This window comes from Nycticebus coucang, chromosome 8 (assembly GCF_027406575.1).
Source record: "Nycticebus coucang isolate mNycCou1 chromosome 8, mNycCou1.pri, whole genome shotgun sequence".
NCBI lineage: Eukaryota > Metazoa > Chordata > Mammalia > Primates > Lorisidae > Nycticebus > Nycticebus coucang.
This window is the reverse complement of record NC_069787.1, coordinates 11,528,527-11,543,387: the sequence shown is the minus strand read 5'-3', so window position 1 is coordinate 11,543,387 and position 14,861 is coordinate 11,528,527.

Genomic DNA, 14,861 nt, shown 5'->3' with positions numbered 1-14,861 from the left:
CTTGGTTTTGCAAGAGCAGGTTAGAACAGCCATTAGAGAGAATGGTATTCTGGGTTGCCCCAAACAGCAAGTGTTTTTGTTCGTTTTGCTTTGTTTCATTTTTGATGTATTTTGCCTATGTTGCACGTCATTTGAGGGGGGTAGGGTGTGCGGGCAGTGTGTGTGTGTGTGTGTGTGTGTGTGTGTGTGTGTGTGTGTGTGTGTGTGTGTGTGTGTGTGTGTTTAACCAACCTGTTTAGCTTCTCAATGCTGCTCGGCATTTGATAAAGCTCTGAGCATGTTGGATGATATAGGAAGTAGATGAGAATGTCGGTAGAAAAACAAAAACAGCACACGAAGAGACCTAGAAAGCCTAGCTCAGTGCAAACTTTGCTACTCAAACACCGAAAGTCGGGAGGCAACAACAGTGAGGAATACAGCAGGATCCTTGGGTAACAGGAGAAAAACTGAACAACCCAATGTGAACATTAAAGCAGGCTTCAATGTACTTCCTCCCCTGTTCACTCATCTGTGCACTTACAGGGAGCCACAGAAGTGGCCAAAACGTCTCCTTGCCTTTACCACGAGCGGCATGACGGAGAAGACCCCTAAAGTGGATAATCGGAATACAACACACCTGGGGTTGTATTTGACATGCACACGAGGTACTAGTAGAGGGATGAAGCAAAACAGGAAGGAAAGAAAAGATATGCAGGAAACAACCTTAAAAATCATTTCTCCTGGGTTTAAAAGATGAATACAAGTTCAGGTACAGAAAGGCATGCCAAGCAACAGGACCAGCAAGGGCAAAGGGAGGGAGAGGGTCACACGACGGCAAAAATTTTGATGCAAGTGGACTATAGACTGGGAAACTGGAACTTGGGAAGGTGTAGCAGGAGGAGGCTGAAAAGGTAGGGAAGGGCTAGATCCCCAACAACTAGCCATGCAGCACTTGAAACATGGCTCCTCTGAACTGAGATATGCAGCAGATTTTAAGACTCAGTGAAAACAAACAAAAAAATCTCAGTAATATTTTTATATCATTCACTTATTGAAATGATAATATTTGGTATATAGTGACCTAAATAAAATTTATTATTACAATTGTTTGCCTCTTTTTTTTCACTAGTTTAAAACAACAGAATAGGGGCAGAAATGAGGAAGTCAGAATTCTCAACAATTATGCAAGGGGAAAAGGCCCAGCCTGGCAAGGGTGGGAGCAGACAGCAATGAGAGAAGAGGATGGATCTGAGAACTCATCTGAAGGCAGGCTGGGCAAGGCCTTGAGGACAGCATCTTCTTTGATGGAGGCCACGGCTACCCTAAATAGCCATTACATGCAGGGTACTGCAGGACAGGCCCTGGGAGGGCCAGATGAGCCTGGGTGCCACCATCTGGAGTTGTTTATTCAGTTGCAGGGCCTTCTGTCATAGATAAGAGTTAGGGGACGGGATGCTGCAAAGCCCATGGTGTCACTCAGGTACCCAGTGCACTTAGTAAAGTACTGACTAACTATAAATTGAGTCTAAAGTAGGAATACTTGGACGATATGACCACTTTGAAATTAGGAGAATATTTTATAACCTTGTAACCTATAGGGAGATCTGTTTAGTGTATACTATGATGATTGATAACGTTGCTAATGTTTACTTTTGCTGTGAGAGTATAAAAATAACAAAGGAAAACAGGAGACCAGAGCAGTTCTTTGAGGAGACATCCTTCTGCTCTCCAGAGTTGCTGGCATTTCTGTAAATAAAGAGAAACTTGATTTGTTCTGTTGATCTCTCATCTGCTTCTCTTTTAATTGGCCTGGGTGAGGGGCTGGTGGACTCAAGTCTGGCAACACTATGAGAGAATGTGGCTGGTGAGGACAACATGAGAAGGACCCCAGGGAGGTCTCAGGGAGATGAACTTGGCTTTAGACATGCTGAGTCTGAAGTGTCTGTCGGTCACTGAGGGGGCAACTGGTGCTCAGAAGGGAGGGTTGGGGCTGTGGAGAGCACCTGGGGCAGGCACTCAAACCAAGGCGTGGGGAAATTTTCATGCAGATCCCCCAGGAACTCAGTGTGATTTAAATAACCAGCTGGGAAATGAAGCCACTAATAGTGGTTGAGAAAGACAGCCTGAGAGTCAGGGAGTTAATCAGAGAGTGAGAAGAGAAAAGAGTTTGCACTGTCAGAGAAGGCAGGGTCAGCAGGGCTGAAAAGGGGCAATCGTGTCATTCAAAGATTTTTATAATCTGGCTCTGAGTTACCCCTACAGCCTCCATCCTTCCCTGAACTGGGAACTCCCCCAAAGATAAAATTGTATCCGATTTGTTCCAAGACTGGAACCAAGTGCCATAAATGTTTCATGACTTAAAGAGGTCCCCCACAAAAGGTCTTCTTTGGCAGAACCATGTTGACCCAGAATCTTTCTTCCTATTTATCCCATCACCTGCCTCCCTGGGCCGGGATCAAGGGAAAAGAAGGTGGGATTTCATTCCCAGGCAAACCAAGCATACCTGGGCAGGTGCACAGACAGCCAGGAGCCTTGGCGCCCCCCTGCAGGACACAGATGGAAATGCTGCCTAGATCTCAGGGGCCCCAATAACAAAAACTAACCAGCATTGCGTCCTGCTACCAATCAGATGCTGCTATTAATGAGCGCTCTGGAGGTGGTTAAATTCTGGCTCCATCATGTATAATGTCTGTGACCTTGGGGAAATTATTTAAATCCCACCTTGCCTCAGTTTTTCTGTAAACTGATGATAGTAATTGTTTCTACCACCCGGGGCTGTTGCGAGGTTTGCGATGCTACATGCAGAATGCTTAGCACAATGCCAGGAGCATAGCCAGTGCCATTTCCACACCTGTAAAATGAAATCACCAGAGAGTGTAGGAGAGCAAATTCCAGTTGTTCTTTTTATGAAATGATATTTACTGTTTCTTTTTATGTTATCAATGATTATGGAGCAATAATTATTAAGTTTGCTTGCTATGATTGTGACTGAGATAAAGTAAAACATTATGTGACATAAATTATATGTGTGGGAAACACATAACAGAGCCATCTCAAGAAGTGCAGAAACAACAGGTTGTCCAGGGCAGTGGCGAAAGTCACTGACATGTGACACAGAACAAAGCAGGTGAAACTGCAACCACGCTGCAGTCATCTCCATAGCAGAATAGGGCATATGCATCAGCAGCAAGATAAATCATGCAGCTGGATAATAGTAGCCAAAGAAGATGCCGGTTACACCACAAAGTGCAGGTGTCACGGTACATGTTCCCCATACCAAGATAAAGTAACCCAGGTAAACAATCATGTCTGCAAGTGCTACTGAACCTTAGAACATTTTCTGTAACTTTTTCCTTATACTTTCTTGTCTGAATTTCAAAACATACCTGTTGGACCTGGATTCCGGACTGCACGTTGACAGTGTCTGGCCCTCTAGGACCCTCCCTTGTATTCCACCTAGTAGTTGCGTCTTCACTCGGCGCCATTCCCAGAGACATCCAGGCTCCACTCCATACGGGTCACCTCCGGGCATGTCACGGCCGTCACTTGGTGCTGCCACCAATCAAGAAATGACATCACGTGTAAGGTAATCTCCACTGACAGGCCCCTGAGGTTAGGGTTGTGGAGAATAATTAGTTGTTTTCTTTGTGTTTATAAGAAAACTTTAACAATACACTCTAGGGAAAGCTTTTGGTACTAAGGTGATGATGCTTCTGGAGCCGTGTACTGATCACATCACCTTTCTTGACTAGAAGAAAAAAAGAAGTACTTTCATACAGGGATGGTGTTCAGAAGAAAATTAAATAAGGAGCTGTGACAGAGAGCAGTGTGGTGGGGACCCCGGGCACCTGGGCCACAGCAGGCCTCTCTGAAGCACAGACATGCGTTCTGAGACCTGAACGATGAGGAACCCTCAGAGCTTCATTTCGCCTCCTCCAGAAGCCGTCCCTGGCCACCTCCTTCCCTGGATATTGAGCTCCTCAGCCCCTGCATGGCCCTGTCACAGTGCCTGCCATGCTGCCTTGCCTAGACCTGTGCGTTGATCTGCCCCCTCCCCTGGCGTGAGCACCTCCAGAGGGGAGGCCACGGCTGCCACACTCCATGATGCCCAAAGGATCCTGGATAACCAGACTGGGGAAAGAGAAGAGCAGGAAAGAGAAAATGGAAAGAAGGCGGCAGAAGCGGTCCAGATGTCTGATGTGAAGACCTAAAGACAGTCCTGCAGATGGGGAGGCACCCAAGGCATCTGAGCAGGGCTGTGACCCAGTCCCATGTGGGTTCTGTCAAGGGAGTGGAGCCTCTGCTATACTGTGGCTGTCCAGCCTTCCACGCCTCATGACTGGCACCGCAGTGTCTGCTTGGGGAGCCTCCCACTGTGTGCCAGGCTGGGGGAGGATGTGCAGACTCTTGCCCCAATTCCTCTTCCTCCTGCTGCCTTATAGCCTGGTGCAGGTCCTCTACCGTGGGATGGGAGCAGGTGGAGGAAGGAGCTGGGGCCTAGGGACCCCATTCCCATAATTGGGGAGCAGCAGGAACACAGAAGCATCCACCTCGTAAAATAAGGAAATGACTCCTCCCTCTGAACTCCGAGAACACGCACAATTTATTGAGTACCTACTACGTGCCAGGCCCCCGGGGGGCCCTTTATATTTCTTCACTGCTGGCAACACCCTTCCCCCAGATAGCTATGCAGGTCACCCCTTGCCTCCCCCAAGCAGAAGACCACATCCCACCTTACCACCTCCAGGGAGGGGGCCCTGAACATCCTTCCCCTGTGGGGCTCTCTGTATTTCCTTTGACTCTGGCTTTATTTATCTCCCAAGGATTTATAAGCACTCCCCAATTTTAATTAACATATTAATTTTTTAACTTTTTTTATTGACTTATTTTCTCTGTCTTCCTTCCTTACCACACTATCAGCCCCACAAAGAAAGGATATTTGTCCCATCACCTGCCTTTCTGGAACAATGCCTGGCATCTGGACAGCCCTCGGTGGATATTTGTTTGATCAATGAAGAACTGAATGAATCTCATAGACTCCTTATAACAACCTCATTTTACAGAAGAGAAGACTGGGATGTTGAGGAGTTAGGTGGCTTCCTCAGCATCTGGCTGAGTGTCTGGCGCACAGTAGGTGATTAATATAACTGTTGCAATTCCCTTTTGTCTTTACTCACCTATTCCCAGGCCTGCCAAGAATGGCCCCAAAACAGACCAACTTCATGTACGTGGATGCCATCCCCATCCCAACCCTCCCACTGCTATGCATGAGGTGGGCCTCACCCAGGCCAGTGATTCAGTGTTTTCCTGGGAGGTGGTGGGCACAGTGAGTAGAGAAGAAGCCCCTGACTGGGAGGGTTGGGACCTGGGCCTGAGGACTGGAACCTCGGCACCTCACTCCTCCTGCTGCCAGTGGCCTCTTGACTGCCCTGATGAACCTTCAACCCTGTTTGTGGATTCAGGGCCAGACTGTGGGGCAGGGTACAAAGTGACAGTCCATTCTGTGGAAGAAGGAGCTGAGAGCCAAAGCTGGCCTGAGAGTCTCCCTAGACAGTTGGCCAGGTAGGGGCAGAGTCAGATATAAAATACTGCAAAGGGCACTGGGGCAACAGACCCAGCTTTGAGTCCCAGCTCAGCCTCTTGCTGTGTGATCTTAGGAAAATGAAGACCCTCCCTCAGCCTCAGCTTCCTCAGACTTTGAGTTGGCCTGTCTGGCCAGGATGGGGATGATTATAATAGTGCACCTCATGGCCTGCAGCCATCATATATGGGAAGTGTTCAGCAGAGTGTGTGGCATAGATGGTGAATTCAGCACGTGACAGCTGTTTGATGATGATGATGATGTGTGTTGGAATCCAGCCCTCTCAGATCAGAAAGAATCCTGAAGATCATCTGAGCCAATGCTTTTCATCCTTCTGTGAGAAACAGAATTACTTGGTTATACAGAGATGGATGTAGAAGGCCCCCTCTAGACTTCCTAAGATGTTCTTCCTAGAAGAAGAGGTGCTGATTCTCTACCTTTAACCAGCTCCCCTGTGCTGGCCAAGTCTGGCCACATCAGAGCACAGTCATCACCCAGTGCTTACACCTCCTTTTCTGTGTCTCTGCTGAGCAGTGGACAATTGTGCCCAAAGATCTGTGTGGGAGAGCAGCTCAATTTATTCCAGAGGAGCCTCTTGTGTGTGGGCACATCTGTGGCTGGGACACTTCTTCCTTCCACTAATGGGAAGTCAGCTGATGGAGGTTAGAGGGATCAGAGAGGGCAGAGCAGGTCCCTACTGTTCTCTGGGCCTTGATTTCTCCAGCCCAGAAGTGGGCCAGGCAAGCCAGCTCTAAGTCTGTGTCTCTCCTAAGGGAGTCTGTGGACACTTCAGTTTCCAGAAAGGCATACTCAAAGCTCTTGTAAGAATTTCAAAATTTTTTTGTTTTCATTTTAACATGGATCTAACATCCACCTATTTTGAATGATCAGGATGACATTATGATGGAGAGCTACCCTCTCGTTGACTTCCCTGCTTTTCCATCCTGCATAATTGCTGCGAGGTTGCCAACTAGAAACACTTTCATGATTTGGAGCTCAGGAGAAGAAAGCAGAGGTTGACGCTGTGTAACAAAATGTGTTGAAGCCTCTGCCCTCTGTGAAGGGTGAAGAGGAGCTGTACTGGAGGAAGGGGTTGGAAGGCTGATTTATCACATGACAGAGTAACAACTCCACAAAGTGTAGAGGGCCCCAAGGGTGGGGAGGAGCAGCAGCAGCAGGAGGTCAGCCTACAAGCTGCAGTCTGCCTTCAGCAAATCAGCATGCTCCGTCCCAGGTCACTATCATTCACTCCAAAGTCATGTTGTACAGTATTGTATGGTATTTGTTTATATTCAGTCTGAAACTTCTTATTAGAATGGCATAGGAGCCCACACATAGTTTTAGCATTTGTTCTTTTTCTTTTGCTGTTGTTGTTGGTTTATTTGAGACAGAGTCTTACCTGAGAGTGAGTGTCTGGGGAGGACATTGCTACAAAAGCCACCCCCAGTAATCTGGCTTTTTGGTGCTCCCCTGTGTTACATATCCTGGTCGTTGGGGACAGTGGAGGCCACTGACAGTAGCCGGGATATGTCTGGGGCCCAAGGCCAACTTCTGGAGTTTCCTATGGGTTATCACAGTCAGAGGTGTCAATCGTGTATTAATCACTATTTCTGCCTCAGCTGATCTGGATCCATGTTTTAGACCTTCTGACAGCTTCAGTGATTCTTTCTGTAAATATTGCTGGGCTTTCCTCCTTTCCCTGAACCCCTCTGTTAATTTTGAAAAGTTGAGTGGTTTCACCTGACTAGCTTCCATGTCCTTATAAAAGACACTAGTCAATAGCTGCAGAGATGGCATCCTCTTTGAACCAGTTGGTGATCCCACCCCGGACCCCCTTGAACTGTTTGATTTATAGATAGGAGTTTTCACTAGGGCATGGAGTTGGTCCCCTTAGAGCTGACCAGCTGCCCAAATCCTTTTTCTCTCATCTACAACATCAATGTCAGAGTAAGACACACACATCATTCCAGGTCAAAAACAATAGCCAGGTATTCACATTCCTCTGTGAATTTCCCAGGGTCAGCAGAGAAATTCCCTAACTTTTCATTACACACCTCTAGATCACCCATTGAAAATAGTAGAGAATATTTCCTATTGTATAGGAAAGCACCACATTGTACCCCTTGATTGCACTAATGTACACAGCTATGATTTAACAATAAAAAAATTAATTAAAAAAAAAAAAGAAAAGAAAATAGAACATGAACCTCCACAGGCTGTCCTGTCGGTCCTGATACTTCCTGCAAAGGACATATAGAAGGGAAGTTAGGATCCAGAAAGGGGTCTAAAGAGAAGGGATGCGATCCTATGCTGGTGGGGCTGAGCCTCCTCTGGGGCTGAAGCAGCAGCCACAGTCCTGATCACTGCCTCAAAGTCTCAGGCATGTTCAAACTCAAAGAGGCATTCAGATATCTCCCTGTACCCTTAAGCCAACACTTTTCCACACAAGATTCACAATATTGGGTTTTATCCTGCAGCCCACCAGCAGGAAGTATCAGGACCCATGTTGTCCTCAAGCTTTTCTCTTGTGTTTACTCCTAGGAGTTTTATACTGTTAGCTATTAACATTTAAGTCTTCGATTCACTGTGAGTTAATTTTGTGTATGATATTAAAATGTCAGGGTCCAGTGAGAATGGCCCACTAACAAAGTCCCAATGCTGCAGAAGCTGACACAGATGTGGAGAGAGGGAACACTTTCATACTGTTGGTGGAACTGCAAACTAATATAGCCTCTTTGGAAAGAAATATGGAGAATCCTCAAAGAACTCAAACTTTTCTTTGATCCTGTGGTCCCATTATTAGGCATCTACCCCCCCCAAAAAAAGAATTATTTTATCATAAGGATATTTTCACTAGATGGTTCATCAGAGGTCAATTTACAACTGCCAAGGTGGGGAAACAACCTAAATGCTCATCAACACATGAATGGATTACTGAAGTCTGATATATGTGTATCATGGAATATTATTCAATCATAAAAAAGATGGAGAACTTACATTTTTTGTATTAACCTGGGTGGAGTTGAAATCTTCTTAGTAGAGTATGGGAAGAAAGGAAAAGCAGGTATCCCATGTTCTCAATACTAATATGAAGCAGTAGATGAACTAATACATGGCCACACAAGAGAAAAAACTCAAGTTTAGGGGGAAGAGAGAGGAGAAGGGGAGTATTGGTGTGTTCCCAGTGAACGGGTACGATGTAAGGGTACATGGCAGACCTCCTGGGGGTAGGGCAAAACTACAACAGGGACTTTACCTAACAATGCAAACATTGTAACGTAATTATACCCACATATTAATCAGAAATGAAAAAAATAAAGCTGAAAACTGAGTCTGCTGAGGTCATGTGAACTGTCAGAGTTAATAGGCCCTAAACAAGTTTCCATGGAGAGCAGAGATGCGTGGGAGGGCACAGACTCAACTTTTGGCTCTAGGTGGTTCATGGAAGTGCCTTGGAAAAAAGAAGCACAGGTCCCAGAGCCAGACAGATCTGCTGCACACCCTGCAACTGAAGCCTTTCCTGCCTAAACCTCTAGTTCTGACCTCACAAATGTCTGTGCAGACTTGAAGGAGGGCAGTGAGCTCACAATGAGCAGTGGTCAGGACTGGCCGCAGAGTCAACGGACACATGGACCAGCAAATACAGGTGGCAGCAATGGCTGTTAGCTGCCCTCCAAGTTTCCACACCCCCTCTTCCTTAAGAAAGGCACCCCCACTTTGTTAGGATAGTAAATTGTCCAGAGAAAACATTTCCAGCTTCCCCTGCCTCTAGGTTTAAATAGGGGTAAATTTCTGATCAGTGAAATGTAGAGGGAAATTGTTCTAAGCTCCTGGCAAGGCTAATAACAAAAAGGTGAAACATGAGCTCTTTTCTTTGAGGCTATGTGGAAAGCACATGTGACAGCTGGAGCTCCAGCAAGCATTTTAGACCCTGAGCCCCCTTCAGTATGTAAGCCATGTAATAGCACGATGACATAGACAGAAGTCTGGATCCCTTATGAATAAGGAACAGCCAAACTACCCCTGTATGAAATGTCACACATGACAGAGAAATAAACTTCTCTATTGGTTAAGGCAGGGCCATTTTGGTTTTGTTCCCAGTAAGTTGACTTAACTCATCTCTATGTTTATCCATTCAGGAAGCTCCTAAGCTAAAAATCACAACTACCTTTCTTTCACCCTTGCATCCCAGGTAGCAACAGTGAGCTCAAGCTTGGCCTCTGCTGCTCCAGCCAAGCAGCCAGGAAGGGCCCTGAAGATCCCCAACACCTTGGTTTCATACCTGCTGTGTGACCCTGGACACATTTCCTCCTTCATCCACCCTTAATCCCCTTTTTCTGAGGAAAAGCTCCATCTCTCCAAGGGTGCAGCACGGCGTTGCCAATGATGCCCGCTGGCCTAGCTGGGATTTCTATTACCAGTTTGTGGCCTGTCTCCCTCCATTCCTCTCTCTCTCTGCTTCAGTGTCAAGTCATTGGACAAACGTTTCTGTGTTTTCTCCTCTGGGGCATCTCCTGGCCTAGAGCAGAGATAGGGAGGCTCACAAACACGTGCTGCATAACTGGATGGCTGGGCAGGAGGGGCAGGGAGGGGCCTCTGCTCACAGCAGACACCTGCAAGGGGCTGCTGAGTTTGCTCTGGGGGTCAGGAGGCCTTGGTTTCATCCCTGCTGGGTGATCCTGGACACATTTCCTCACTCATTCACCCTGAAAAAAACCACCCTTGGTTGGTCTCTGTTCTGTATGAGGCACTGGGCCCATGGATACAGGTGCAAAGATGAAAGGTCTCTGAGCTGGCCTCTAAGGGGACAGAGGGAGAAACAAACATCACACACCATGGGGACCAGCACTGCCTGACTCTGGGTGGCAGGAAATGTGAGGGCTGCCTGGCCCAGCAAGGAGCTTGGTGGCTCCCCCAGGAGCAGGTACTCCCACCAGCTCACCCCTCTTGGCCTCTTGTGGACAAGGCAGGGTTCAGACACAGGAAGAGCAGGTCCATTCACCAGCCTACTGTGCAGCAGCCCTTCTGCGAAGCCTCCACAACCATCCTTGCAGAGAGGCCCAGGTCTTTGTCCTCATGTGTTAGTGACTGACTCTCAAGGAGCACTCACCACTTCCCAGCCTGTTTTCTACAGCTACTCCATGTATTAGCTCAGTAATCCTCACCACAGTCTATGTGGTAGCTGTCATCTCAGCCCCATTTTACAGGCAGGGACCTGGAGGCCCAGAGATGTTAAATGAGTCAGAGCACAGAGCTGCTGTGTCAGAACCAGACACAGCCTCAGGGCTGGTGTGGAGCTGAGCCCGTGTACTCCACACTGCACACGCCATGGCCACCTCCCTCCTCACCCGGGAGAGGGATTCATAGACATCAGGCAAGGGGCAGATTCCACCCCAGACCCTGGTCTGCGGAGGCCTCAGAATCTAACACATTAAAGACCACTATTCTGGTTCTGGATCTCTGTGAGGATTCTGAAGGGACTGGAGTGGGCCAGAAGTGCCCCCTTAGTCCTGACCCCTGTTGGAAACATTTCCAAGCCTTTGGAGCCCACATTACTGCCTTGGTCAAGACAGATGGGCAGGTCAGTGGTGTGAAGAACATTCACACTGTGGTGCCACTGTCACCACCATTTATCTATATAACCCTGCCAAGCCTGCCAATCACTGTCCCATGTGAACACATGGATGTCAGCACCCACTGTCCCCTGTGGGGGAGGGTCGGCTCCTCTACATCAGTTCCTGCTTTCACCCATAAGATCACAGGCAGAGGGAGGCGTGACAAAAACTATTCTGAACAATTGGGGTTTTCTTACAAATTCATCAGAGCAAATGAATAATTTGCACCAGGGAAGGAGTGGGCAGGGTGGGTGGTGGAGAGGCAGGGCCCTGGCTCATCTTGAGGGGCAGGTAGGCAACAATGGTGATCCTGGCACTCAGGTCAACGTGGCCCGTTGTAGCTCACCTGGAGCGTGCTGGAGCCTGGGCCTCAACTCTCATCCTGATGCCCCTGCAGTGCTTAGAGCCTGGTGGCAGCCTCCCTGCCCCAAGGGGATAAACACATGGTCACCGTGAACTTGCCTTTGGTGAACAAGGCATGACAAGCTGAGGGTCCCTCTTTCATCCTAGGCTTGATAGGCAGTCGGGTGATTTTAACAAAAATTTTCAATTTAAGTATACTTCACATGTATATACAACTTACTTTTTTTGTTTTTTTATACAACTTTTTTTTGGTCACATATTGAACACACCCTGTATCCCAGTACCCAGATTAGGAAGCAGATTCTCAGCACCCCAAAGTTACCTAGAGATCCATCTGATGTCTAGCCCATCCCCAAGGGAAACCTCTACCCTGACTTCTACCAACACAAGCCTAATTTTGTTTGACGCTACAGCTAAACTCTTCCATATCTGGCTTCCTCAGATCCATATGGTTCACAAGCTTCCTTGTGGGTCATGCATTGCACGTCCCCATGCACAATTCCATATATTACGCTGACGTGTGGACACAGGGCAGTAGACTGACCCATGCTACTGTGCACATTTCCGTTCCTTCCAGTCCGGGGCTCTGATCCACGGGGCTGATGAGAACATCTGGGCACCTTCATCTATGGGGGCACACTTAGGAGATTCTTTTGGATGTCTCCCTAAAAGTGAGACTCCTAGGCCATTGGCCCTGGGTCATTATTGCCAAATATCTTTCTGAAAGTATTTCCATTAATGGAACTCTACTAACAGTTGCCCTATATCCTTGTCTTTGTTTTCCATCATGCCTTAATTAACTTTAAACACATTATTTATTTCAATTCTGATAAAAAAACATGATATTTTATCTCCACCTTTCTCCTTTTACACGTACAGTTCAGTGGTGTGAAGGACATTCACACTGCGGTGCCACTGTCACCACCATTTATCTGTACAACTCATGTTGTAAAACTGAAGCTCTGTACCCTATAAACAATACCTCACTAATTCCCACCACTCCCCCTGGCAACCGCCCTTCTACTTCCTGTTTCCAAGAGTTTGACTACTCCGGGCACCTCACATAAGTGCAATTAGACAATATTTACCTCTTGAGACTGGCTTAGCACAGTGCCCCCAAGGTTCATCCATGTGGTAGCATGCATCTGAATCTCCTTCCCTTTTATGGTTGAATAAATATGTCGTTGTATGTACAGACCCGTTTGGTTTATCCACTTCTCACTGATGAACACTTGGGTTGCTTCTACCTTTTGGCTATTGTGAATAATGCTGCTACAAAAGTGGGTGAAATAATGCCACTTGGAGATTGTACTTCCAATACCTTTGGATATACATCCAGATGTTGGTTTGCTGGATCACATGGCAACCATCTTTCACTCTTGGTGGAACCACCACACTGTTTTCAACACTGGTGAGACCATTTTACATTCCCTCCACCAGTGCACACGAGTTCCAGTTTCTCCCCATCTTCACCAACACTTATTATCTTCTGTTGTTCTTTGGATAGTAGCCATCCTAAGGAGTGTAAGGTGATTTCTCCTTGCAGTTTTGCTTTGTAGTACTCTGATGATTAGTGCTGTTAAGCATCTTTTCATGAGCAAGTGGGACATTTGCATATCACCTTTGAAGAAATATCTATTCAAGTCCTTCGGCCACTGTTCAATTAGGTTATTTGTTTTATTGTTGTAAACATAGGAGTTCTCAAATATTCTAGATGTGAACCTATTATCCCTATTATCCCGTATTATTTGAAGGTATTTTCTCCCAATCCTTAGGTTGCCGTTGACTCTGTTGTGTCCTTTGATGCACAGAGCTTTCAAATTGTGACGTGGTCCTGTTCACCTGTTTGTAGCCCATGCTTTTGATGTTATAGCCAAAAAATAACACCAGATCCATCATCCTGAAGCTTCCCCTGATAGTTTTTTCCTGGAGTTTCATAGGTTTAGCCCTTTCCATTATAGTCCTCAATTCACTATGAGTTAATTTTTGCATATGGTGTCATGTCAGGCTCCAACTACATTCTCTTCCCCGTGGATGTCCAGTCATCCCAGTACCATTTCCTGAAGAGACTGTCCTTTCCCCACTGGGGCTCATGGAACCCTTGTGAAATCATTTAACCATCCAGAAGCAGGTTTATTTCTGGGCTCAGTGTTCTCTTCCATTGTTCTCTAAGTCTGTCCATGCCAGTATCACTGTTTTGAACACTGGTGTTTGTGGTGAGTTTTGAAAACAGGAAATATAAGATCTCCACGTTTGCACCATTTCAAGATTGTTCTGCTTATTTGGATCCCTTGAGATTCCATATACCTAAAACTTTCCTAAGTTTGCTTCTATTGTTATACTTCATTATGGAATCTTAAGTGTTTTCTATATGTGACATGATGTCATTTGTAAACCGATAACTTTACACTTCTTTTTCAATTGGAGTGCCTTTAATTTCATTCTCTTGCCTAATTGCTCTTTCAGGTATTATTGTCACCAGAAAACATGTGTACATATTGTGTGTCCAAAAGATCCACTCACAATGGCCTTTTTGATATGTTAGTTTCTGAAATCAAGTACAAGACAAAAATAGTACTAGGCTTTATAACTGTCCATGTATTTGCCTTTATCAGACATCTTTATTTCTTCATCAACCTTTGAGTTCCTGTCTAGTGTCCTTTCTTTCCATCCAGAAAGACTCCTTCCATTGTAGGGCAGGGCTGCTGGTGTTCCCCTTTTGGATTTCTGACAATGTCTTAACTTCTTCCTCACTTTTGAAGCACAGTTTCTTGGATATTGGACTCTCAGTAGACAGACCTTCCCCACCCTCCCCATCCTCACCCCATGACTTTGAATATTTCAACCCATTGATATCCAAGGTTTTTGGTGACAAATCTTACATCAATCATGTGGAAAAGTTATGATGAGAGTCACCTTCCTAGCAGCTCACTAGACATTAATGATGGACCTTATTGTGTATCACACATCCCAAAATACTTCTGTATAGTATCAAGATGGCAGCTATTTATGACATCTTTCTAACACCAACACAAATTTTAAGAAAAAGAAATTGAACATTTTCCATACAGACATGATGAGATCTCTAAAAACTTAGTTATTATAGATTTTCAAATTATAAATGAAAAGACCCCTGAAATATTGTACAGGTTTTAATTTCTAATAAATCAAATATCAATCTCTATAACCTACGTAAAGAAGAAGCACTTGTTTCTCTATCAAGAGGAAAATGCTTTTGCACCCATATAAGGGGAAAAAACCCACCCTGTGTTACCCCAGCCCTGATTGGTCCATTTCCCCCTGCCTCTGACCTCATAGAGAGC